Raw genomic sequence first — 26,292 nt, forward strand, 5'->3', positions numbered from 1 at the left:
CAAGGTGCTCTCCCTACCTATCCGTGTTGATTATTAACTAACTATGGTGGATCAGCCATGCAGTGCCAGTCTAGACTGCAAAGGAAGACAGGTCCAGGTACAAAAAAACCAATACTCTGTGTGGTCAGAGGGAGGGTCAGAGTCAGGTCTGGACATAGAGAGTGACACTTACCCAAACATAAAGCAAGTATACTCCCCCCCCAGCAGAGAGGGGTAGAGTCAGGTCGTCCTCAGTGAAATGGAGTTGAGACGCAAAAGAGGCAGCACAGGTGGGGTCAATAAGACTCATCTCTCTGGTTCACTTCCCAGCTGTGTGATCATGGGCAGATTGTGGGACCCTGTCTGCCTCGGTTTCTTCTTCTCTAAAATGAGCTGGAGAAGGAAATGGCAAATCATCCAGCAGTATCTTTGCCAAGAAAATTCCTCAAAATAGGATCACAAAGGATCAGACTCAGCTGAAATGATTATCAAGCGAGTAACACATCACCTAGGAAATGCATTATTATATTTGATCTTCATAACAATCCAGTAGTGGCTTGTGTTCAGAAGAGGAAAAAAAAAGATAGAGGATAGAAATTTGCAGTACATGAATTTCTTGATTAGATCATCTAGGAAAGTAAATGCCAATCAATCATGTGCTCTTCCCACAAATTGCTATTAATTACTATAGAATGGGGACAGGGGATGTGCAAAGGAGAAAGGGAAAAGGTAAATAGAGAAGGAGAGAGAGGGCAAAGAAACAAAAGTAGAAGACAGGGAGAGAGTCAGAGAGACACAGAAAGAGAGCTAATTCAGCAGCTCACTTTTATATGCAGCTCCCCCTGAACTCCATTTTGCTGAGGCTCAATTATCAAATCATTGATTTGATCATTAGACTGTATCTTTTGAGCAGAGAGCAAATGGGATACTCATGGGAAGTGTCCTTCAGAAACCTTCAAACAAAAATCTATACTCTGCAATCTCATCAGCTTGATTGGAAAATTATATGATCAGGAAGGAATTGCCTTGATCAAACTCTCTTAAATTCTTCCAGATTTGAAGGTAAATCCACTCATTACTTTTAATTTTAGAACCTAAAAAAGAACTTAGAGAGAGACACTGAGCAACTTGTTTCTCCTGAATTAGTGTTGGGCTGCCTTCATCTGTTTATTCTTTTACCTATACTTGTGTTCCTTCCCTTCTGCCCTTTGACAGAATGAATCCTCACACTTTCTTTCAAGCCCAAATGCTACTTCATTTGTTGTTATTGTACCTTTTGTAAAAGGTACCAACTACAAGGAAATAGCAAGAACAGAAGTGTAAACACCTTGGGAAGGGTCCCCTTTCTCCTTAACTCTTCAGATAGGGTCTTAAATTTAACTTTCTAAGTCTACCATTGGTCCCACCAAAGGCTGCTTCCTAAATTTCATTATATTTTGAAAGTCATAACTTTAGCACCTTGGGAAAACTAACACAGCAAATTCACTACCTAAAATGGTTTAGTTTCTGGATAAAACCTCTTTTCAGTTAAGGTAGGGCTGGATCCTAAAGGTCCTTCTACATTCTTAGGCACCTCATTGTTGGACTGACCATGATCTGACATGGACTCAGTTTCCCCAATACCTGCTAGGTTCCCATTCTGGCATTTTGAACCTTACAATGTCATATTTGTCCCAATATTCCTTCACCTTAAACAGGACAGAATAGTTGCAATCTCTTTCTACTGAGGATTCTGGTAAGTTCTTGCCTTTTTTTCATCCCCAGATCAGCCTAGGCAGAAATGAGGTTCTTCTTCATTGAAGTTGGTTAGTGACTTTTAATTGAACCCCAGGTCTGGATATATAATCAATCAATAGCTTGACTATATATATATCATGGAGTTGAGACCAAAAACAATTACAGAATGTTTGTACATGCTCTAAATCAAGAAACTGGGGAAGCGCATTGTATTTTGAGAGATTTTCCCCTTACTATCCATATCTGATAATAATTTTTCCCGCTTTGAATCCTACCCATCATTTTGTCCTCCTTTATCTACTATACATCATATATTATTCATGTAATAGTTATTTTGAGATATGCCATAAATAGTAATTGAATTGGAATTCATTTTAATGTGATGAATCATCATAGGGCCTATTACTATGAAGCAGTATAAACTAAAGTCTCTTCAAATGAATTATAGTAAGTCATCAATGTATGAATGACCACAAATCATATGGCAATAGATTAAAAGAAAAATGTAAAGATGAGTAATATTTTTTAAATTTATTCATAGACTTCATCTCTGAGTTTGTTCTAAGGTTTTGGGACCTAGAGAAGGAAGATATCTTGAATACATATTTTTTTAATAAGAACCTAGGCAGACAACCCTAAAAAATGCAGCAGATCGAGGGGTGGAGCCAAGATGGTGACAAGAGGGGATCGAGTCTTAGGCACTCTCATAAAACTCATCAGCTAAGGACTCTAACTAAACTTTCGAGAGACAGAACCCACAAAGGGACCCAGTGAGGCAGTTCTCCAACTCAAGGTAACCTGGAAAAGAGCAGAATGGCTCTGCTCCCTGGGGTTGGAGGGGTGGCCCACCAGAGGGGTGGCCTGCCAGAGCAAAAGAACTTCAGCCTCCTGGAGGCAGCCCCAGGGCGCTGAGAGTCTTAGCTCACAGCAGCGGGGGGAGTCTCCTGAGCTGCACCCCGAGGAGCACTGGGCACAAAGTGGGGGAACAGTGGGGGACCTCTGCCAGAGCGAGCACATGGAGCCCAGCCCTCAGGGCACACAGCAAGCAGCATCATCTTTCTCCAGCCCTGATCCAGGAAACAGAAGCTGGCGGAGCCATAAGCAGGAGCCCCCAGGGCATGAGCCCATTGAGCTGAGGGAGGGGAGTGAAGAGAGACTGCCTAGCTCTGTCCTCTGCCCCTAAAACAGGACTCTGGGGCTCTGACCACATTCAGATCCTGACCACAGTCTAGACCCCCCCATAGAACAGCAGCCCCCCCCCCCACATCAGCCCCTTGGTAGAGGGGGGCGCTTATGGTCATTCAAAGACCAGGAGGGAGGACAGAACTTCACACACTGAGACCCTAGTGGGAGTGTCCCAAAAGCTCAAGAAACACCCCAAACCCAGGCTGGGAAAATGAGCAAGCAGAGAAACAAAAAGAAGACTATTGAGAAATATTTTGCAAATGAGCCTAAGAAGGACCAAAATACTCAGTCTGAAGATGAGGAAGCACAAGCTCCTGCATCTAAAGACTCCAAGAAAAACAGTAATTGGGCTCAGGCTATGATAGAGCTCAAAAAAGACTTTGAAAATCAAATGAGGGAGTTGGAAGAAAAACTGGGAAAAGAAAGGAGAGAGATGCAGGAAAAACATGAAAATGAAGTCAGCAGCTTAGTCAAGGAAATCCAAAAAAATGCTGAAGAAAATAGCATGCTAAAAACCAGCTTAGGTCAAATGGATAGAACAGTTCAAAAAGTTATTGAGGAGAAGAATGCTTTCAAAAGCAAAATTGGCCAGATGGAAAAAGAGATAAGAAAACTCTCTGAGGAGAACAAATCCTTCAGACAAAGAATAGAATTCAGGGAGATTGATGAATTTAACAGAAATCAGGAATCAATACTTCAAAACCAAAAAAATGAAAAATTAGAAGAAAAGGTGAAATATCTCATTGAAAAAACAACTGATATGGAAAACAGACTTAGGAAAGATAATTTAAAAATTATTGGAATACCTGAAAGTCATGATCAGGAAAAGAGCCTTGACATCATTTTCAAAGAATTACTACAGGAAAATTGCCCTGATATTCTAGAAGCAGAGGGCAAATAGAAATGGAGAGAATCCACCGATCCCCCAGAGAAAGAGATGCCAAAAAACCAACCCCTAGGAATATTATAGCCAAGTTCCAGAACTCCCAAGTCAAAGAGAAAATATTACAAGCAGCCAGAAGGACACAGTTCAAATATCGTGGAGCTGCAGTCAGGATCACACAGGACTTAGCAGCAGCTACATTGGAAGCTCGTGGGGTTTGGAATACAATATACCGGAAGGCAAGAGAGCTTAGAATGCAGCCAAGAATGAACTACCCAGCAAGGCTGAATGTCCTCTTCCAGGGAAAAAGATGGACTTTCAATGAACCAGGGGAATTTCAAAGGTTCCTTTTGGAATGGCCAGAGCTGAACAGAAGGTTTGATCTTCAGATACAGGACTCAGGTGAAGCATGGAGATTGGAGGAGAGGGGGGAAATATGAGGGACTTAATGAGGATGAACTGCATGTATTCCTGCATAGAAAAATGACACTGATAATACTCATATGAACCTTCTCAGTTAATAGAGCAGGTAGAGAGAGCTTTTATAGTTGAAGCACAGGAGAAAGCTGAATTCGAAGATAAAATATGGAGTCAATAGAAATGGAGTAAAATGGAGTTAATAGAAAAAAAAAAGGGAAATGGAATGGGAGAAAGAAAAAGGAGAGGGGGAATAGTCCAAGATATTTCACATAAGATTTTTTTTAATTACAATGAGCTATTGTAATGATATGGAAGGGGGGAGGCAAGGGGGAATGAGGGAAACTTTGCTCTCATCAGAGATGGCTAGGAGAGGAAACAGCAAATATACTCAATGGGGTATAGACATCTGGAGTAAGAAGGAGGGGGGAGCAGGGGGAAGGGGTGGGCATGTGAATAAAGGAGGAGAGGATGGACCATGGGGGGAGAGTGGCCAGATATAACACATTTTCTTTCTTACCTCGTGCAAGGGGCTGGGAATGGAAGGCCTGCCCAGGACCACAGGGCCACGTGGATTCTGGGCCTAAGGGGTGGTATGGGGGCTCAGGGCTTCTTGGCCCTGGGACCAGGGATCTGTCTGCTGTGCCACTCAGCTACCCTACAGCAGAGAAAGGAGAGAGAAAATAGAGTACATGGTAGTGGAGAAATAAGAAAGGAGGGAGTTGCAATCAGCAATGGCAATGGTGGAAAAATATGGAAATAACTTTTGTGATGGACTTATCATAAAGAATGAGATCCATCCATGACAGAGTTGTTGGTGTTGGAACAAAGACTCAAGCACATTTTTTGTTATGAATATTTGGGGGAGGGTGCAGGGCAAGTAGGGCTGGATGGCCTGCCTGGGGCCACATAGCGGGGTGATCTTTGGGTGTCTGGGGCTGGATTTGGACCCAGGTGCTCCTGGCCCAAGGGCCAATGCTCTGTCAGCCACCCAGCCACCCCTACTATTATTACTATTTTATTTTATTTTGGGTCTTTTTTTTCTTTCTTTTTTTTTGGTTTTTGCAGGGCAGTGAGGATCGGGTGGCTTGCATGTCACACAGCTGGGTGATTGTTGGGTTTATGAGGCTGGATGTGGACTCGGGTGCTCGTGGCTACAGGGCTGTTGCTTTGTCCATTGCGCCACCTGGCCATACCTACAATTATTAGTATTATTATTTTTTTTATTTTAATTTGTTTCCTCTCCCCTTTACTTTTTTCGCCCAAACAAGTCTATCTATATTCATGGGGGAGGAGGAGGGGTATTTTGTTTACTTGTAAACAAGAATATTTTATTAATGTAAAAAAAAACATTTGTACAAAATGAGAATTAAAAAAATAAATTTAAAAGAAGAAAGACAAAAAAAATAAAATAAAATACATAGAAAATTGAATAAGAACCTAGGCAGGTAGTAAATGTTTTATCACAAAACTAATTAGTTACAAAACTGGTGATTTTTGGCAAGTCTGTGGTTATTATTTAATTGTTTCAATCTCCTTTGACTCTCTATTTGAGATAATATTGACAAAGATACTGGAGTGGTTTGTCTTTTCCTTCTCCAGCCCATTTTATAGATAAGGAAACCAAGGCAAACAGGATTAAGTGACTTGCCCAGATTCAGTGTCTGAGATTAAATTTGAAGTCAGATCTTCCTGCCAGACCTGACCCTCTAGCCACTGTACTACCTAGCTACTTCAACCAGAAGCATGGTCCCTCCCAAATACACACACACACACACACACACTTTTAGGGAAAATGGATACAAACTTAAATGGTAGTGACACATGCGTAGGAAACACAGGTTGTTTTAAGACCATTCATAACCACTTAAATTAGAGCCTTGATGCCTCTTCTTTTTCTCTTCTCAGGGTCTGTCCTCACTGAAGTCCATTGATGAATATGATGTCTGATTTGGAAAGAGGGTTCAACCATTGGGCAGGCTTGTTCTATGGCCATATTAATCCAACTCAGCTTTTATACTATGAGGTGGCTCTGCTCTGTTACATTTTTCTCCTGGATTGAATCACTGCACTAACAAGATCATGCTCTTTGAGAAAGGCTGGCTCCTTAGCCTGGGATTTGCATTTCTAGTTCTTCCCCCTTGTTTAGGTGCAGAGAAATTTCCATTTCCCAGGAAGTAGTTGTTAGTGCAACGAGTTATATCTTCTCTTCTACAAAGCTTAGAGGTCTTTTCTTTAACTCATCTTCTTGCTTTAGGTCTAAGTCCCCTCAGTGAAAAAGCTCACTCTCACTTATGGCAATCAACCAATAATTTTTGCCCACTAATCATAAAACACAGTTTCTAATCTAAAGTCTTCCTATTAGTCTTATGCAAGTGAGCAACTAGGAAACAGGGCAGTGAGGTAGTCTTTTAAGTAATAAAATCTAGCTTCGTCTTTGCCCTTTTCAAGTAGCAAATCTGAAAGTAGCCCAGCCTTATGGATAGATAGACATAGCCAGCTAACCAGAAAACAAACAATTTGAAGATAAATAGATAAATTTTAAAAAGTTATAAGAAAGAGTAAGCATTTATTAAGTTCATACTGTATACTAGATATGGACAAATTAAAGTGAGACAGTACTTTCTTACCCTAAAGAATTTACATTCTAATATTGTGGTTGTTTGTCCTTCATTCTTGAAGAAGTCCATGACATCAGGGAGATGATGCCATGACACACCTGAATTAAATTTGAATAAGGGATGGCTGTGCCAAGTTACCAGCCTCAGTTTTTCCTCTGGAGTCATCTGAGTCCAGTGGCCAGATATGGTTCAGGAGGTGGGTGGAAAATGGCCGGAAAAGGGAAGGAGAGGAATACATTAATGATGGCTTGATGTAGAGATGGCTAGAAAGCATTGGGTAGGTCTGGTGCCTGGCAAGATGAGACAAAAACTTACCTATCAGAGTATAGTGTACCTTCCATAGTCTAAGTCTTTGGTGGGAAAGGGATAAGGATAGGCTCTAAGATGAGATCAATCATGGCTTTATCTTTTTTTTTTTTGGAACTCCTACTGGAATGACTGCCTTCCTCTCTCCCCTCCTAGTTTTGGTGCCCATATCTATCATGATTTTTGAAGACACAGTCTAAAAGGTAAACTGTATCAAAGATTATGAATATTTATTATTCCATGTTGGAAGGAGAAGGAACCAAGACAAAATTAGCATTAAAACCCTAGCTACTAACCTGTCTTTTCCCCCTACCCAGGCATCAGTTAGGTTTTCATGAAAATATGAAGACAAAACTAATAACCATGGACTCCTCTTTGGAGACTTTCAAGCAGAGACTAGATAACTAAATCTACTTTGCAGTGAGTGAACTTGGGACAGATCTACTTACCTCCTTTCCTCTTCTTTTCTCTCTCCCTTTCACGCTAGTCCCCTTACAACATCATCAGTTGTTGCATATAATCTGAAGATAAATGATGCCTTCTATTCAACAAGCATTTATTAATCACTTCCTAATGTGGAAGATTATGTGAATGTCCCAAGAAAAACAGACTGAGATGAACTATCATTTTGATATCAACCCCAAAACCAACACAACATAGTTTTCCATTCAAAATATTCTACCTAAATATCTCCATCTATACCACTTTGAGTGATTAGAATCTACCAGTAAATACTGTGCCAGAGAAGTTATGAAGATATATGTCAGGTTTCCCAACAAATTACTTTAAAGGTATTGAAATACTGTATCTATAGTTACTTTTTTCTAAAATATGTATATATATGTATATAATTAGATCAATAAATATATATTTATTAAGGATCTACTATGCCCTAGTCACTAAACATACAGAGAGAAGAACAAAATAATCCTTGCCTTCAAAGAACTTAAGTTAGGAGGAAATAACATACATACATATAAATAAAGGCAAAATATATCCAAAGTAAGTACAAGATAATTTGGCAGGAAGAGCATTAGCTGCTGAAGTATAAGGGAAAGATCATGTAGGAAGCAGCATTGTTCAGAGCTCTGGAAAAAGTTAGGTATTTTAAGATGTTAGAAATTTAATAATATAGCCAACATTCATTTAGTTCTTCAAGGCTTACAAAGTGTTTTATATTATCTCATCTGCTATTCACAGCAACCCTATGATGAAAGTAGTATTATCCCTATTTAACTGAGGCAAAGAAAGATTAAGGGACTTGTCCTGAACCACAGGCCAATAAGTGTCTGAATCATGATTCAGGTCTTCCTGATTCCCAGACTGGGTTCTATCCCTTACGATACAATTTGTTCTCCAACCCCCAATCAAATGATGTTTTTTAGTGAATATAGTCGCCTTTTGAACTTGTCTAAAATGGTTTTTTAGAAAAAGAAAATGAAAAAGAATGTTGTCAAGACCCAATGCTAAAATTATAAAACAAGAATTAGAAAAATCTCAGAAGGACACAGTGTACTATAAAAGTGCAGGGTTTTGATGAGACAAATGACCTTTCCTAGCTCCCAAGGAATTCTTTTACTTTTTCCTACTTAAAAACCCAATAAATTCAGCAATAAATCTGTACCTGCCTAAGAGCTCAAAAATGAGTTCTCTTGCAATTCTTTGCTAAAAAGGAGTTTATACTAGGAAGTAGTGCTCAGATGATAGAGCTGATAAAGGTCTGCTCTCCCACATCCCATCCTTCAAGGCTGTGCTGTCCCAGGCTTCCAATGCTATCAAACTGTTGATGCCCTTGGAATCATTCAGATCAGTCTTCTATAATTGAGTATCCCCAAAACAAGTCTACTCCTTGATCTGAGAAGGTTTACCATCTTTTAGTAAACCTGAAGCAAACTCAGGGCAAGGAATACACCAACTAGCATTTGGGATGCAGGGGCTTCCTGGCACACAACCCTCTTCCCAGAATCTGTTATTTCCTTTAAGTCAAGATAACTTGGAACATCTTACTGATAAACCCAACTTGATCTCTCTCAGGCCAGGAGACCCCGTTAATTCTGGCAAAAGCCTTTTTTTCCAGTGACAAGCAGATGTTATTTACAATTTTGAAGGGATCTCTTTATCCTTGCAAAAAAATAGACTCAATAAAATATTTGTTACACCATCTAAAAGCAAAGAGAAAACAACATCATATAACATTTGCCCAAAGAAAATGTTCAACCCATTGTTTCCATCATCCACCAACTTTTTCCCCCTCCTTTAAATTACTAAATTAATTAAAACCAAGTTTGCCAGAAAGGCAGTCATTTATTAGTTATGACTGCAGACTGAGTCACCTTATTCTGGTTGACACTCTTTCCAGAGACTCTTGAAAAGACTTAGGAAGCCATGCTAATCATCAGGATGCATTTCTATAAGTGGTATTTACAGTGATTGACTCCCCGTTAGCCCTAGCAGTCAGATTCCCATTATGGGGGGGGGGGGGGATTCTCTGTATTTCAATTTTCAAGGCAAACCTTGCTTTCAAGTTCCTTTGGACTCTGTAACCACCCTGCCTAAGGACTTTGTTGACACGAATTGGACTTTTGTTTACTCTAGCTCAGTCAGAGAGAAACTGCAGAGGAGACTCTTAAAGCCAAAACAATTACCTCCCTGCCCTAGGGAGTGGTAGGAACCAGTCTGTTTTCCTTGCTAGCCCAGCTTTGCTTAAGGCCAGTCCTTTGCAATCTTCTGAAAGGTCACAAAGCCATTCTCTGCTTGCCTGGAGAGCTGGGGAGAAGTTATTTGATGGGAGACAAGATAGGTAAACTGGATTGTCTGCTCTGTGGTTTCCCCATCTTCTTGGAGCTATCCTGAATTCCTAGATGAGGAGCATAAATTAAAAACATTTTCCAAAGCCAAATGTAAATGGATTTTGGATTGTGCATCTGTTTTCTCTCTTTCCTATTATCCAGGGGTGGGTATCCAAGAGAGAAGAAAAGAGCTGAATCACCATGCTTTGAGGAGTTTGTTATGCTGTGGGAGCTCTAGACGTCCAATCACTAAAGGGACAGGGGAGTCCTGGGATCTGGAGAAGGGTAGATACTGGGTGCTTTGAAATCCAATCTGTTGGGGCCAGAGAGACCAGGCAACCCAGGCTGCTCCCCCCACCCCAGTAACAGTTCAGGAGCAGGGTGAGCTGTCAGCACCACATTTGAAAGCGACTGTTTAACATCATAAAGCAGCCTAGAATACATGTGTGGAGATGGAGGGGACATTGCTATCTCTCCTTAGCAACTGTTTTGTGAGAATTGTTTCCATCCAAACAAGTACTGAAAGCAAGAAACATCACATGACCGAAAGCTATATAGAGAAGTCTGTAAGTCAGGAATCTCCTTGGGATGGAGAAGAATCTCTCTGTCATCTCTTCCTATATGTATCCTATAAAGATATTGGATAAGTGCTGGACTTTGGAGTCAGGAAGATTTGATTTCAAATCCTGCCTCACTTACATTCATTTAACTTCATTCAGTCTCACTCTCCTTCTCTGTGAAATGAGGATTACCATAGCCCCTATCACACAGGGTTGTTGTGAGAGTCAAAAAGTATAATACTCTGTTATGGAAATGAAATGCTCTAGAAACCTTACAATTCTATGTAAATGCTAGCTAGATATGCTGATGGAGCATAGTGGCTAGAGTGCCAAGCCTTTCTGAGTTCAAATCTAGCCTTAAACATTTATTAGCTGTTTGACCCTGGGCAAAGACACTTAACCCTGTGGGTATCAGTTTCCCTATCTGTAAAATGAACTGGAGGAGGAAATGACAAACCACTCCAGAATTTTTATCAAGAAAATCCTACTAAAAAAAAAAAGAAAATCCCAAATGGGGTCACAAATGAAAAATAACAATATATGCTAAGGCCTAACTGTGAATTCATTCCACAAACACTGAGAGCTTCAAAGGTGTAACCAATAGGAGCAATCTGTCCTAGGTTAAAGCCCAAGAAAAAAGTCTAAATTTAATCCCAGTTCCCAATCTTTATCATTTAGACAAGTTGACCTAGTATATGAGATTCCTATGATCAATTACACATCAAGGATTCTCAATCAATATATGTTGAATATATGTAAAATAATGTTTTATTTATATACCAATTACTATGAGTCAAACACTCTGATAAATTCTTTACAAATATTTGATCCTCATAAACATCCTGGGAAGTAGGTAGAATTATTGTTGGGGTTTTTTTTTTTTACAGTTGAGGAAACTGAGACACTGCCCAAAGTCACACAGCTGGTAAATGTCCGAGGCTGGATTTGAACTCGGGTTTGCCTTTTTCCAAGTCTTTCATTCTGTACCATCCAACTGCCATATATTGAATGTCTGTATGAATTCCTGCAATGAAGGCGTGAATGGTGAACCTGGATCTAAATATTTCTAAAATTTGTATTTATTGAGAGGAATATGAAATTTTCCTCAAAGAGGATGGATGATCAGCTTTTTTCTTACATTCTCTTGGCTAGTGTAACTAGAGAGAAAGAGATAGACATCTTTTGCTCATGTCTGAGAAAGGAAAGTTGAAGAAGATTCTGGTATTTCAATATACTTAACACAATAAGCAATATATAGTTCTTTGAGCTGGCACTAGACTTTGGCTAATTTCCCTATTTAAATCAACCAAACTGCACTGGTGCTCATTTTATTTATTTACCTAATTTTTGGTTGAAGCAATCAGAATCATGTGTCTTGACCAGGATCACACAGCTAGTAAGAGTCTGAGGCTAAATTTGAACTTGGGTCCACCCAATTCTAGGATAGGCTCTCTATCTATTGTGCCACCTTGCAACCAAGTGTTCATTTTTGTATAATTAGAGCTGTCCAAAAATGGAATGTGCCCCTTAAAAAGAAAGGAGGGCCCCATACAGGAGAGTTTCATATTGAATTGAACTGTGGACAAAATGGAATAGTTGGAATTAGAGCCAAGAGAATAAATTTTAAATATTGACTTTGAAATTTTATAATTGTTTTGACTATACGTAAGTCTTCTAGTTTCTTAAAGTCTTGGTTTCCCCATCTATAAAAAAGAGGATACTGGTACTATTCTCCAAAAGGTTATTTATGAGAAAAATGCTTTTTAAATCTCAAAGTGTGTATCTTGTTATTATTCAATCATTGCAATTGTGTCCAAGTCTTTGTGACCCCATTTGAAATTTTCATGACAGAGATACTAGAGTTGTTGGCCATTTCTTTCTCCAACTCTTTTCATGGAATGGGAAACAGGAAAATTGGGGAAGTGATTTGCCCAAGGTCACACAGCTAGAAAGAGTCTGAGGCCAGATTTGAAATCACTAAGACGAATCAGTCTGACTCCAGGTCAGGTACCTGGCTGCCCAAAATGCATATAAAAATGAGTTAATATTATCCTACAGAAGGATTCAGGCTAGGGGGTTGGACTTGATGAACCCTCAAGTCCCTTCTCACTCTTGAAATTCTATGATTCCAATATCCAGAAGCATTGAAGAGTGATGAAAGAACACTAGATTTAGAATAAGATGACCTGGGCCAGTGAAGTCATCTACTCTGCTACTTTATATCTGATATGATTTTTTTTAAAGTTTATTTATTTAAGGCAATGGGGTTAAGTGACTTGCCCAAAGTCATGCAGCTAGGCAATTATTAAGTGTCTGAGGTCAAATTTGAACTCAGATCTTCCTGACTCCAGGTCCAGTGCTCTATACAATGCACCACCTAGCTGCCCTATCTGATATGATTTTAGGCAAACCATTTTACCTCCCTGAGCCTTCATTTCCTCATCTAAAAAGAGATGATTAGTTTTGATAATGTCCAGATTCCCTTCTACTTTTTCATTCTTGAATCCTGTTGTTCTGCCTGGTAATGAGTTCTTTCTGAGAATTCATATACATGAGAATTACTAACCTGTGAATGCTTTTACTGAGTCATGTTATTTTCAACTAAAATCAACATTTTCTGCTTGAAAAGAAATCATTTGAAAATAGAAATTATCTAATTTTTAAGGTAACTTTTCATGTCCACATCTTTCCATCAAATATCAGAGATACTTTGTGTTCTCCAATAAAAAAGCATAGACTGGCTCATATAGTAAAACTAGTAGCTCAGTGGGTAGAATACTGAATCTAGTGTCAGGAAGATTTGAATTCTATTCCATTCTCAAATACATAGCAGCTTTATAAACTTGAGTCAGTTATGTCATGTAACCTCTATTTGCTCAACTCTAAAATGGGTATAATACTAGCATCTACCTTCCAAAGGATCAAAGGAAATACCATAACCTTCTATTTTCTCATGCAATCAATGAACTTTACAAAGTCAATCACTGTTTCAGGCATTATTAGTAAGGGGTTTCTGTTGTTGTTGTTAGTGGAAAGATTTAGTTTATTTAGTCTTAAATTTATATAATTTATATAATTTTATTTATAATTTATTTATATATAATTTATATATAATATATATTTATATATAATTTATATATAATTTATATATTAAATATATATATTTATATATAATTTATATATAATTTATTTATATATATTTATTTATATATAATTTGTTTATATATAATTTATTTATAATTATATAAATTTAGATAATTTAACATTTTAAATTCATTTTATATTAATGGCTCATTAACTATAATCAACTATTTGCTATTCTAATTACTAATAAATGAACAAATATCAACATAGTTACATCAGCTCTCAAAGTGTAACAGTTTCAATGAGATGTTGAAGAGGCAATATTTAGTTAATGCTGATTAGTTTGTAAGAAATTAAGGTGACCAACATCTTTACCTTCAGCATCTTCAGAGATCATCTGCTCCAAATTTCTCTTATAGAAAGAAACTTATGACTTGCTTGAGATCAAACCATTAGAGTCAGAGGCAGGATTTTAAACTAGGATCCCTGACTCCAAGGGCAGGGTTCTTTTCACTATGCCTCTAAAAAGACTTAGTGGATTTTTTTAAAGTTTACATTTTGTGACTTGTTTTCCCCTTTAGGGGAATATTATCAATGCAGAAGTCAATTCTATTTCTCTTGCTTTTATTTCTCTACATTTATATGAGCTAAAGGATATCCTAAAAGTCTTAGAGGAATTTTAAATTTCTGTAGCTTTAAACTGCTCCAGGACTTTTGGGACATCCTGTATAAACTGTGAGGGTAAGAATTCCTTTCATAGAAGGTCTAACAATCCTTAGATGGAACCAGAATGAGAGGGTGGCAGAGAGTAATACAAAAGCATTCCACACTGCTCTGGATATTTAACAAACATCACCTAGGGAACACAGTGACCAGAAAAGATTAGTGAGAAAAACAGAAAGCATACAGGGAGCTCTGCTGTGATATCAAAAGGACAGCTCTGGGCTGCAGCTTCAGGCTCTCTTTATTGAAAAAAAAAAGATCCACTAAATCTAACCCAATTTAATAAATATTTATTGTTTACCATGAACTAAGAACTATGCTTACTCAGCACTGCAGATAAAATTTATTTGAGAAAGAGAGAGAGAGAGAGAGAGAGAGAGAGAGAGAGAGAGAGAGAGAGAGAAGGGAGGGAGGAGAAGGAGAGAGAAAGGGGGAGGGAGGAGAGGGAGGGAGAGAGAGAGAGAGAGAGAGAGAGAGAGAGAGAGAGAGAGAGAGAGAGAGAGAGAGAGAGAGAGAGATCCTATCTTCAAGTAACCTACAATGTATTGGGAGACAAGGAGGGAAGACAACAAGTAAAGGGAGACAGGAAAGTGGTGGAGGGGAGAAAAAAGGGGGTACTGACTATCTTGTCAGTAGAGTTGAAATCAGGAAGATCAGCAGATTGCTTAGATGAATGAGCAAAAGTGCAGTTTCTGTCTCTATAAAGAAAGGCATTAGGAGGAATTTGGCTCTCAACCCTTCAGCCTTCCAATTATAGAGGAGAGGAGGAGGTGGAGGGAAAGCAGTGACAATCACAACCCGAATAGCATAGTGGTCAGTTTAGAAGTGATGAGCTTATAGGTGGCTAGATGGCACAGTGGATAGAGCATGGGCCCTGGAGTTAGGAGTACCTGAGTACAAATCTGACCCCAGACACTTAATAATTATCTAGCTGTGTGGCTTGGGTAAGCCACTTAACCCCATTGCCTTGCAAAAACTGAAGGAAAAAAAAGTGATAAGTTTATCCCAGGAGGGGCATCCATCTTGTCAGTAGAGTTGAAACAAGGCAGTGTGACAGAATAGAGATCTGTCCTTGAGCTCCATCTAAAGATGGCTTAATCCATATTTGTCTGATATATACCAAATAATGAAAACAACTCATCTCACAGGAAGGGAAAGATCATCTTCTCTCTGCTCCTTCATAAAGAATTATTTTGGAACAGCTAGATGGCGCAGTGGATAAAGCACCAGCTCTGGAAACAGGAGGATCTGAGTTCAACTTCAACCTCAGAAACTTAACACTTACTCAGCTCTGTGACCTTGGCCTTAACTCCATTGCCTTGCCAAAAACAAAAAACAAAAAAAAATTTTATATGTAGCATTGAGGTATCAAGGAAAAGAATAATAATTTAGATTTTTATTATTGTTGATGTTCAGGCATGTCTAACTCTGTATCCACATTTGGAGTTTTCTTGGCAAAAATACTGAAGTAGTTTTCCATTTCCTTTTCTAACTCCTTTTATAGATGAGGAAACTGAGGCAAATAGGGTTAAGTGACTTGTCAAGTTGTATGTGGTCTTCCTGACCAGGTCTTCCTCAGTTCTTTTCACTCCAAGCCAGGAGCTAGATACTGCCTCCTATGAGGCCAATTCCTCTTGGTTTTACAATTATAATCCCCATTTTAGGGATAAACTTCATAGAAGTGAAGTGACTTCAGTAGATAACTGGAAAGTATCAGAGGAAGGATTTGAACCCAAATCTTCCTCATATTAGTGCTTTGTTCATCATACTAGGCTCTTCCTTGATGCTCAGTACACCCCTCCCCTCTTCTCCAGCATTCCACCATACAGCAGCATCTCTCACTGAATACTGAAATGAAGGTCAAGATTCATTTGTTCTGGTCCTGATTTTACAATTCTGAAGGTAAGCAAATCATTTATGAGCTTTGTAAGCCTTAGTTTTGTCATTTGTAAAATAAGGCAGTTAGATTGACCACTAAAGTCCCTCCTAACTCTTCTTTGTTGATAGAATCTTTGACTACTCCGTTCAAATTATTCAAATCATTGTTGTGGTGAAAAATCAGTTGTTTCTGCCCAGTGGCAAAATAGGAAGCCAGACCCAAAACATTGCACCTACATCTGTTTTTATTTTTGTTTGAAGTGCTTGCATGGATTTTTATATATCGAGCCTTGGGTATTTGATACTAAATAATGCATACCTTTTCTGTTCTGCTTCAAGGCAAAATCTTTCTGAATTGTACCTTGGGCATGTTTAAAACAAAACCAAAAAAAAATATGTTAACTATTTCTTGTGGCAGAGGTTGCCTATGAAGTGGATTATGAGCCAATCTGATACTAAGTGAGCAAAGTGGGTGAATATAGGGTCATAAAGTATATAGGTAGAGAAATTTTTCAGGTCATGGGAATTTGTTGTTATTGTTATTGGTGTTACAAATTCCAGAAAGATTCTCCCTTAAATAAACCTTAAGATACAAGTAAGATTGGGGCAGCTAGGTATCACAATGAATAGAGTAACCACCCTGGAGTCAGGAGGACCGGTGTTCAAATCTGGTCTCAGACATGTAATAATTACCTAGCTGTGTGACCTTGGGCAAGTCATTTAACACCATTGCCTTAAATTCAATAAAAAGATACAAGTAAGATTGATCTAGGGGTTTTCACTGTTTTAGGAGATGATTTTGTCTTTTCCCACTTCAGAACCAAGAGCAGCATGGATGTTAGCCAAGCTAAAAAAAAGGTAGTGTAATTTTACATCATGCATGATGGGATGAAAGTATTAGAAATAAAGGTTTAAATTAATATCCTCATAAACGGGTTGGCTGCATATACTATAAAGGCCCCTTCTAGCTCTAATGATCTATGACTAATCTATGACAGTATCCAAGGTTAATGTACATAACTTACATATTAGATGATTATATCTCTACTAAGGTCCTTTTCCATTGACTCAGTAATGTGTTTAGGTTCTTAGAATCAATACTAGTGGAATATAAACTGTAAAAGATATGTCTAAGCTGGGAAGGTTTTGAGTGAGCTCAAAGACAAACTCTATGAAACTAAATTCAGAAAAACCTTGTCACCAGAAGGTCAACTACCAGATGATTTTTTTGGCCACAGTGACCCATGAAACTATCCACTAAGATACAAAGGCATTATCATTTGCATTGAAAGAGTGAATATTCACTGTGAAGGAATAACAGATCTTTTAAATTATTGAAATAAACAAGATGAATCAGAAATACTTGGCACATATTCATTGGCACATTTCGTTCACATTTTAAAAATTCAAGAGCCAGTCTCTTCTTTGTATTAAATAACAGTTTTCCCCTTTTTATTTCAAAATTTTCCTCAGACTTTTTTCCTTTCAAATTATGATTTTTTTATCCTAGTCTATTCATTACTATGTAAAAAGTGAAAAGAATTAGACCTCAATGTATTGAGCTCTGGGCTGTTTTTTTCTAAATGTATCTTAGGTGGTTGATTCTGTTCTGATGGCTCTTACTGATGCTTCATAGATGGGAGAACAATTCTATCCTGAAGTCATCAACTACCTACTGGAGTCATACAACACTGTCCCAAATGGCTCTTCCTTTATGCTCACCACTGATTTCATAAAATGTATTGTGCACTGTGGAGAAAGCTTTTCTGTTATGGACTAATATATGATAAAAAAAATTTAAAGATTTCAAGAGAGATAGAGGTTCAAACTCATCTGATCTAACTAGAAGGTTTATTGAATAATATGTGAATAACATGGACAAAATAATTCATGAATGAAAGATTTATAGGAAATCTGTATATTTGACTCCTCTGCCACTCAGGTTTCTGTCTTTATGTGACTCAGGGGAATGAAGTCACACCTGAAATTTTCCTAGTAAATCAGTCCCTTCTATACATGACCTACCACTGGGTGCCTTTCAAAATGTTAGGGACTGTGCAGTTTTATACTGAGATAACCAAACTGAAATGAAGCCTCCTCTTATGAATGTATGGAATTTATTCTAGCCCTTGGTAATTTCCTGCTTGGCCCATCTCATAAATGCAAAGCACACTCATATATGAAGTTTATACCAAAAGGCTCTGAGCAGATGGTGATGTGTTTACAATTACCATCTATATCATGCTTCAGAATCTAAGGAAATCCTTCAAGAAAGTTAAGAGTTATCAGATTATGAATAAACCTAATAGAATCTTAGATCTTTGTTTTGCCATGAAGCTACATAAGAGCTAATTCACTTGAGTGAAGGAATGAATTGAGAGTTCCTGGACTCTGGAAAGTTTTCTCAGAGTCCCAACAAAGATCAAAGAAGAAGGCAAGTCTAATAAATTTACAAGGTGAACCATGAGATGATTCATATTCTCTCATCCAATCCTTTCTCACCCTTCTTTACTCCCTCAGCAAATTTACAAGACTCCAAGTTCCAAAGACACAGCTCTGGAAGAAGAGTTAACAGTTAATGCATTTTTGTTATTGTGCGAGGTATTGAGACCCTAACCCAAAATGACTACTTGGAGTCCTCTCAAAGTAGCAGCAAAGAGTTAAAATTTATTTCGTTTCTTGCAAGAAGCAGGGCAGTTCCTAACTATGAGAGAGAGAGAGAGAGAGAGAGAGAGAGAGAGAGAGAGAGAGAGAGAGAGAGAGAGAAGGAAAAGCCAAACTACAAAAGTTGAAGCAGGGTTAAAAAAAACACACACACAAAAACCACAACCTGTTCCCCCTCCTCTTTTCTGCTGACCCTTATAATTGGTCAAACTTGATGGTCCGAAGAGAAGGGGAGTGTACCTAAGCTTTTCCAGGAGGTTCTGTCTTTGTTTACATCTTATATGGTTAGGGTGACATGATCTTTCTAGCTGGAGATCCGGATTCTCACGCTCACCTGATTCTTGAGAAATAGAAACTTGAGGCCTATGGCTTAGACTACTAATTTAGCTCTGTTTCTGAAAAGTCAGCACTTTTGCCCCTCACATTATTGTTCAGTCATTTCAGTTGTGTCTGACTCTTCACAATCCCATTTGAACTTTTCTTGGCAAAATACATAAGGGGTTTGCCATTTCCTTCTCCAGCTCATTTTACAGTTGAGGAAATTGAGGCAAACAGGGTTAAATGACTTGCCCAGGGAAAGACAACTGGTAAGGATCTGAGATCAGATTTGAATTCAGGTCTTCCAGACTTCAGATCAAGTGCTCTATTCACTGTGCCACCTAGCTGCACCCACCTGGCATATGGTAGATGCTTCACAAATATTAGTTGACTTGATTTGAAACAATATTAAAATAATGTGACCTTTCTTGAATTAAAACACACACACACACACACACACACACACACACACACACACACACACGGCAACTAAGAAGTCTTTTTAGCTGATTCATCTCCCCCCCCCACTTTATCACTCTACTCTCTGAGCTGAGCTGATGCCACTGAGAGCAGTTCCTGTAGCTAAGGGTTAATGAAGACTGCTTAACCCTCAAGATGAAGACCTGACAACTAACAATACCACCCATCCATCTTTACTGAGGGAAATGGCACTAGACTTAGAAGTCAGGAAGACTAGAGTTCAAATGCAGCCTTAAATATGGGTCTTGGAAAGTCTCATGCCCCAGTTTTCTCATCTAGAAAATCAGACAATTGCTTCTGAGGTGCCTTCCAGCTCCAAATCTTTGATCCTGTGCTTCCCCAACCATCCTACGGCCTAAGTAATATTCTATAATGAATTTATTTGGAAGTGGAAGTTGTTATTTTTTTTAAACATGGGGTCTCTCCTTCCTAGCATGGATACCAATTTACCACAAAATCACATCATTAGCTTGCCACTAAATGTAGGAAATTATAGGGACAGGAGAGATTAATCACTCCCCTCCCCCCCCTCCTCCAAATTATTCCCTCTGGATTTAAAATTGCCCTAATTCAGCTAAACTTTAATAGGTCTCGTAAGGCTTTAAACACTGCAGTTAGAATTCCTTTGGTATCAGGAATTGCATTCATGGATACTCATCAGACAGTCTAGTTATTGCTATCTGTATATCCCACATGTTCCAGGGAGGGAGAAAGCACATCCCTCTAGCTTATATTGAATCATATAATGTAGAGTAGACTTTATTCTCTCCCCCCCGCCTTCGCAACCATTTTTCATTTATAAGCTTGGCTAGCAACTCCATTGTTCACAATTTTGATATAGGAAAGGAACAATTTTGATACAGGAAAGGAAAAATTACCATTGAATCCAGTGGAATGCTCATGAGAATTTACCTCTACATTAATAAGTAAATCATCCTTTAGTGCATCTTTGTACAATTTTGGGGGATACCCAATGACATGCTTTGCAACATGGGGCAACAAAGAACTAAGGTTACATGGAAAATTATTTTCCATAATCTGGCATCTTTATTTATGAGAGAGTATCCTAGCAATAATGTGCTAGCAACATGACCGCTCTATTTCACTGATGAGTTTTTGGAACTCTGCCATGTTTGGAATCTGATGTTCTGTAGACCATCTCAGTTCTTCATATTTTCCCACTCTTTTCCCCTGAGCCGACATGATTCCTTCTGTGTTTATAAATCTTCTACCTAATTTAGAATATGAGCTTTTAGGAGAAGTGCCTACTATTCACTAAACACCATGCTAAGCTCTATGTTGTTGCTGCTGTTCAGCTATGTCTGACTCTTCATGAACCCATTTGAAGTTTTATCAGTAAAGTTAGTAGAGCAGTTCACCATTTCTTTCTCTAGTTTACAAATGAGGAAACTGAGGCAAATTGTGTGAAGGTTTTTGCCCAGGGCTACACAGCTAGTAAGTGTCTGAGGTCAGATTTAAACATTTAGGGGAATCTTCCTGATTCAGTCTATCCACTGAGCCACCTAGCTGCCTAACAGAAACAATACCAACTTCAATCTGCCAGTCACTGTGCTAAGCACTTTCTACAAATGTTTCATTTGATTCTCACAATAATCCTGAGACATGTTAATTTTTTTAGTTTAAAATCTCAAATAGAGATATGGCACGGTGAACACCGAAGAACTCTGATTTCTGATTTCAAGACCCATCTCTAACTCATCCTACTGCCTTTGTGACCAGGACAGCTAGGTGATGGAGTAGATAGAGAGCAGGGTCTGAAGTCAGCTTCCTGAGCTCAAATCTGGCCTCAGATACTTATTAGCTGTGTGACCCTAAGCAAGTCACTAAACCCCGTTTGTCTCAGTTTCCTTATTTGCAAAATGAACTGGAGAAGGAAATGGTGAACCACTACAAAATCTTTGTCTAGAAAATCCTAAATGGGGTTATGAAGAGTCAGACATGACTGAATAACAAAAGGCCATGAACTAATCACTTAACCTTTCATTTCCCTAGGCAAGTTCTAATAAGTCTGGAGCAGCTTATTGGGGTTTCCTCACTGGGGATTGCTTATACCAATGATGTGAGAGTCTCAACAGAAAGGGAAAAGAAAATCTTAAATGGAATTTTAAACAGAGAAGAAGAGAATAGTTTTTTTAAAGCCCCAATGGAGAGGTAAAGAGAATTGGAATGCTAAGAAACAAAAAAGAAAGCCTTTTGACCTGAGCTCCATACACGTGTAGCTAGTTACAAGTGATGTTCCTTTCAAGGCAGGCATTGGAGGAATAAATCTATACTACTCACGAGCAATAGAAATGATGATTTGTTTTAAAATGTGCTAAATATTTGATTTTGAAAATGAATCATGTGAATTCAGTGCATATATTTTAAAGGTAATGAGTTATTAACACAATTAAGCAAATTCAAGGTTATTAATGCAGGATATATAACTATATTTAAACCATCCAAAATCATTATGCAATCATGGACTTTATTTTCAAACTCTCCTTACACTCTTCTCCTTTTAGAAACACTAAGATTAGATGAAAGGTTTTCACTACAGTAACTGATAGAAAAAAAGAATGGACTAAAGCAGGATATTTTCATCCCTTTTGTCCTTCTGCACAGATGAGATTACATATCCTTCCTCTGAACTGGAGAATTTGCTTTTTTAAATAAATACTTAGCTGCATACTACCAAACAATGGCATGAGAAGTTGTGGCTTGCAAAGTGGTGAGCTCATCTGGCTAAGGCTGTGAGTGTGATCAGGAAGATTAGGCTTCTGAGTTTCTAGCTGGACCCTCAACCTTAGCCAGATATTTCACATAGGTCCCAAGAAGGAATGAGGAAGAGAGTAATGAACACAATATGAATTTGTGCTTTTAGATCATTTAAAGGCTTAGTTATTTTCTCTCATGATAACATAATAGAGTAAAATTTTCAGATATTATTAACCCTGTTTCACAAATAAGGAAATTGAGGCTGAGATATATTTAGTGACTTGATCATGGTCACAGAGGTAGCAAATATCAGAAATGGGATTTGAATCCAAAGCTCTTGAGACCCTATTAGGTTTTTTCCCACAATACCACTGCCTTCCTAATACCAATTGTGTACTATGCAAACCAAGAAAACTAAAGGAAAAATATCTCAAAATACTTGTCTTAAAGTGGTGGGTATGCAAAAATCTGCCTGCATAATTTTTAGACCTTCAACCAAAATTCACTTGCTAGACTGTTCTATAGAAGGTATACTATTCTTCTGGAATTTAAACTATTATGACACAAATTCCTTTTCTGCAGTTGTGATTTCTATTCCTAAGCCATTTCCAGGTCCAAAGAGTTTGCTTTTCTACCTTACATAGTTTCCAATTCAAGAATATTTCACAAATATCTCAGTTATGTTGTTACTCCCTGAGTACTCACCTAGGGTGCTTGAGAATTAGCAAATGAAGATTGCTAGGGAGAGGAACAATCCTTGGTTTTACCTTAGATCATATCTCAATTCTTTGTGATCTTGGGCAAATCACTTAACCCTTCTGGGTCTCAGTTTTCCCATCTGTGATACAGGAAGATATGGTTAGATGATTTCTAAGAAGCCTTTCAGTTCTAAATCCATGAGTATTATGATCTGAAAAAAATGAAACTATAGGTCATTAGAGTTCTTTTGCTTTACTTTTACTTTTCTTCTGTCAGCCTTCTACTGATATCCAGACCTTATTGTTCATTAATCATACTCATTCTCTGAAAGATCATACATCTCCCTACTTTGTTACCTTACATTAATTTTTAAAGCACAGCACCCTTGGAAGACTATTTTCCTCACCAGCTCTGAGAAGGAAGAATTCCTGGTTTTTAAATTGGGTATTTCACTTAAACATCATTTACCACAGATAGGATAATTAATCTATTTACTGAATATTCAGTTGAATTGTTGATTCTAAGTATAAAGGAAGACTCTAGAAAGTACTCAGCTAGGTACTGTTTTCAATAGAAGGAAAAAATGATCTATAGGTCTGTCCTACATCTGTCCAAGTGTGCCCACTAACCATTAGCTGAGATAAATGTATTTCCAAGTATCCTGTCACATCTTGTACCAAAAGCATCGTGCAGATGTGTTGTTGAAATTTAGATCATGCACAATGCTTAGCCATAAGGGTAGAGGGGAAAAAGAAAGAAATGATGTTACCAAGTACCAATTGTCTCTCAGCAGAATTCCATATTTATTGATCATTACATAATTTATGAAACAGAAACATAGACACATAGACACCCAAAATCATCTGTCACTTTTGATTTTTTCATATACATACATTACATTCAATAATTAAAATTTTAGAACAGGCCAGTTATGAAAAGCAGAAGTAAAAGATGCAGAAGGATCAGGAAAAAACTTTAATGATAGAGGCAATAAACTTATTATAAATGATTATTGGCTAATAATCAACCTCTCAGCTGAAAAAAACAAGCATTGACTGATGTTCTCAGTCTGACTAAATATGTTAGTAGTTATATCCCAGGGACTTTTGCTACTCCTGCTGAAAATGAGAAAGAAAGAAATTTCTAAATATATATGAATGAGATGAATCTGAAAAAAAAGAGTATATATAGGACATTAGAGTTCTTTTTCTTACTGGAATCCAGATCTTATCATTTAACATACAATCATACATCTCCCCACTTTGTTACCTTATATCTTTTTTAGAACATAGCATCTTTGGAAAACTATTTTCCTCACCAGCTGTGAGGAAAGGAAGGAAGTCAAGAAAGAAGACAGGAGGAGGAAAGGAAGAGAGGAAGGAAGGAAGGAAAGAAGGAAGGAAGGAAGGAAGCCCCCCCCCCCAAAAAAAAGCAAGACAGTCCCTGACCTCAAGGAGCTTCTTAATGCTATGCCATTTTGTATGAAGCACTAATAGAAACTTAACTTTTCTTACCAGTATCTAGTAGGAATGATGGTGAGTACAGACGCGAAACTCTAACCAAATATATGCTTAAAGTGTATGTGTTTATGTGTGTGTGTGTATTTATGATAAATAAAGATCTATCCCCCCCAATTCCATTGTTGCTAGCATCAGGACAGTGAATGACTCAAGGAAGCAGGCAAATGAGGGGCTCTGCCAGTTGGTATTTAAAAAAAGACTCAGAGATGGAAGGCTTCTATAAATGCAGTCCGCTCCTGAAAATCTTTTTTTTCTCCTATGCTCAAATCATCAAGACAAAACATCTTCTCCCCTCCCTCCCCCACATTCACCCAACACAAATACAAATCCATACACATTCCCCATTCCCCTGCCTAACCCCACTTTGCCTTTGTAAATTCTTTTCCTATTAACTTTTGGGCTCTCTTTATTGTCCAGTTTTTGTGTGCATTGGTGTGGGCAGGTGATTAGGATGTTGCTAGCACAGCACATTATGCTTTGTTCCCATATCCCTTAGCTGTCCCCATTGGTGAGAGATCAGACTGACAGAAGCTCCATAAAAACTCAAGGTTGTAACTGAATTTGAGGCCACTCCAGCCCTCTCCCTTTTCCTAGCAGAGGCTAGCCCAGCTTACCTCAATTTTTCTGGATATTGGGTTATATGACTAGTTTTCAGAGAATTTATAGACATGTAGATCTGGTAGGGTTCGGACATGTTGACTTCTAATGTTTCCCCATTTGAGTTCATGATTTTATGGTATTAGAATCTCTGCAAAGCAGGACAGTCAAGTTCCTCAGGTTACTAGGCAGCATTCCAAGAGCAGAAGGTCTCTCTGGCACTATTCTTCCTTTCCCAAAGTGCAAAGAGTACAGGTTATGCTATAATTTTTACCAAGGAAATGCTAAATCTGCTTGAGGGGAATGAGAATATTAATCTAGGAAATGGAAGATGGAAGGCTCAAGAGCTTGAAGCATCAATCATTCAAAATGAAGAGAAGGGTGGTAATATGTTTCGGGCTATTTCTGTGACAACCTTACTTTGATTTAAATTGCAACAAGAAGAAATAGATTTGCCTTTTTAAAAAACTGTTGTTAATGGTACCCATGTCCATAATTCTTCTCCTTCAAGCAAGTCAGAATAAATAATGTAACCTCATAATAAGACAAAGGATATTTGCTTAAAATAATATGCGGAGTAAATATTTAAAAATAAAATGAAACTAAGCAGCAAACATTCTTGGTACAGTTTCCCAAGGTCCCCACTTCCAAAATCTCCTGGAACAAGACACTCACTATAAATTCAATCTTGCTGAACCCCCCCCCCATCCCCATCTCATATCTTTAACACAATAGGAAAGAGACTCCAGGGATTTCACTTACGTCAGAAGAATTAAAGATTACATCAGAAACCTTTTCCCTGAAGAAGCATTTCCTGTTCATTTTGCTTTATCTATGTAAAGGGGTCTTGAGAGCACAGGCTAATGGTTCCTGTTTAGCTTCCCTGGGTTTCTCCTGCAGCCTTTCTAGCACCACAAAGACTGAGTTCTAATGTTGTGGTGTTGGCACTGGTTCTTAGAAATGATATTCAGGATGCTGTTTTGTAACTTATCAAAACGACAAACAGAACATCAAGACCAGGTCCCAGGGGTCATTTTCCTCCTTCTCTCTCCCTTGCTCTTCTTTCCACATTCTTTTAAACCCCTTACACCCTTCTTTCCTTAGACTGAGAAGAGTGGGCATCATCAAAGTATG

The 26,292-nt window shown here is 38.2% G+C and overlaps 1 long non-coding RNA gene across 5 annotated transcripts in view; it reads right to left on the reverse strand.

Annotated features, from left to right (window-relative positions):
• The window catches only part of LOC141493213 (uncharacterized), a 186,931-nt gene extending 161,425 nt beyond the window's left edge, over positions 1-25,506 (reverse strand). For 3 of the 5 annotated variants that reach the window (XR_012470154.1, XR_012470153.1, XR_012470150.1), the window contains exons 1-3: positions 25,176-25,506; positions 4,722-4,859; positions 173-372 (exon numbers count right to left, since the gene is read on the reverse strand). This is a non-coding gene — a long non-coding RNA (uncharacterized LOC141493213). Of the gene's footprint in view, positions 1-172; positions 373-4,721; positions 4,860-23,047 lie in introns of all 5 variants that reach the window. The other 2 variants (XR_012470152.1, XR_012470151.1) reach the window with 2 other exon arrangements.
• Positions 25,507-26,292: the final 786 nt, after the last annotated feature.

The sequence above is a fragment of the Macrotis lagotis genome, chromosome 7, assembly GCF_037893015.1.
Source record: "Macrotis lagotis isolate mMagLag1 chromosome 7, bilby.v1.9.chrom.fasta, whole genome shotgun sequence".
In the NCBI taxonomy this organism is placed as follows: domain Eukaryota; kingdom Metazoa; phylum Chordata; class Mammalia; order Peramelemorphia; family Peramelidae; genus Macrotis; species Macrotis lagotis.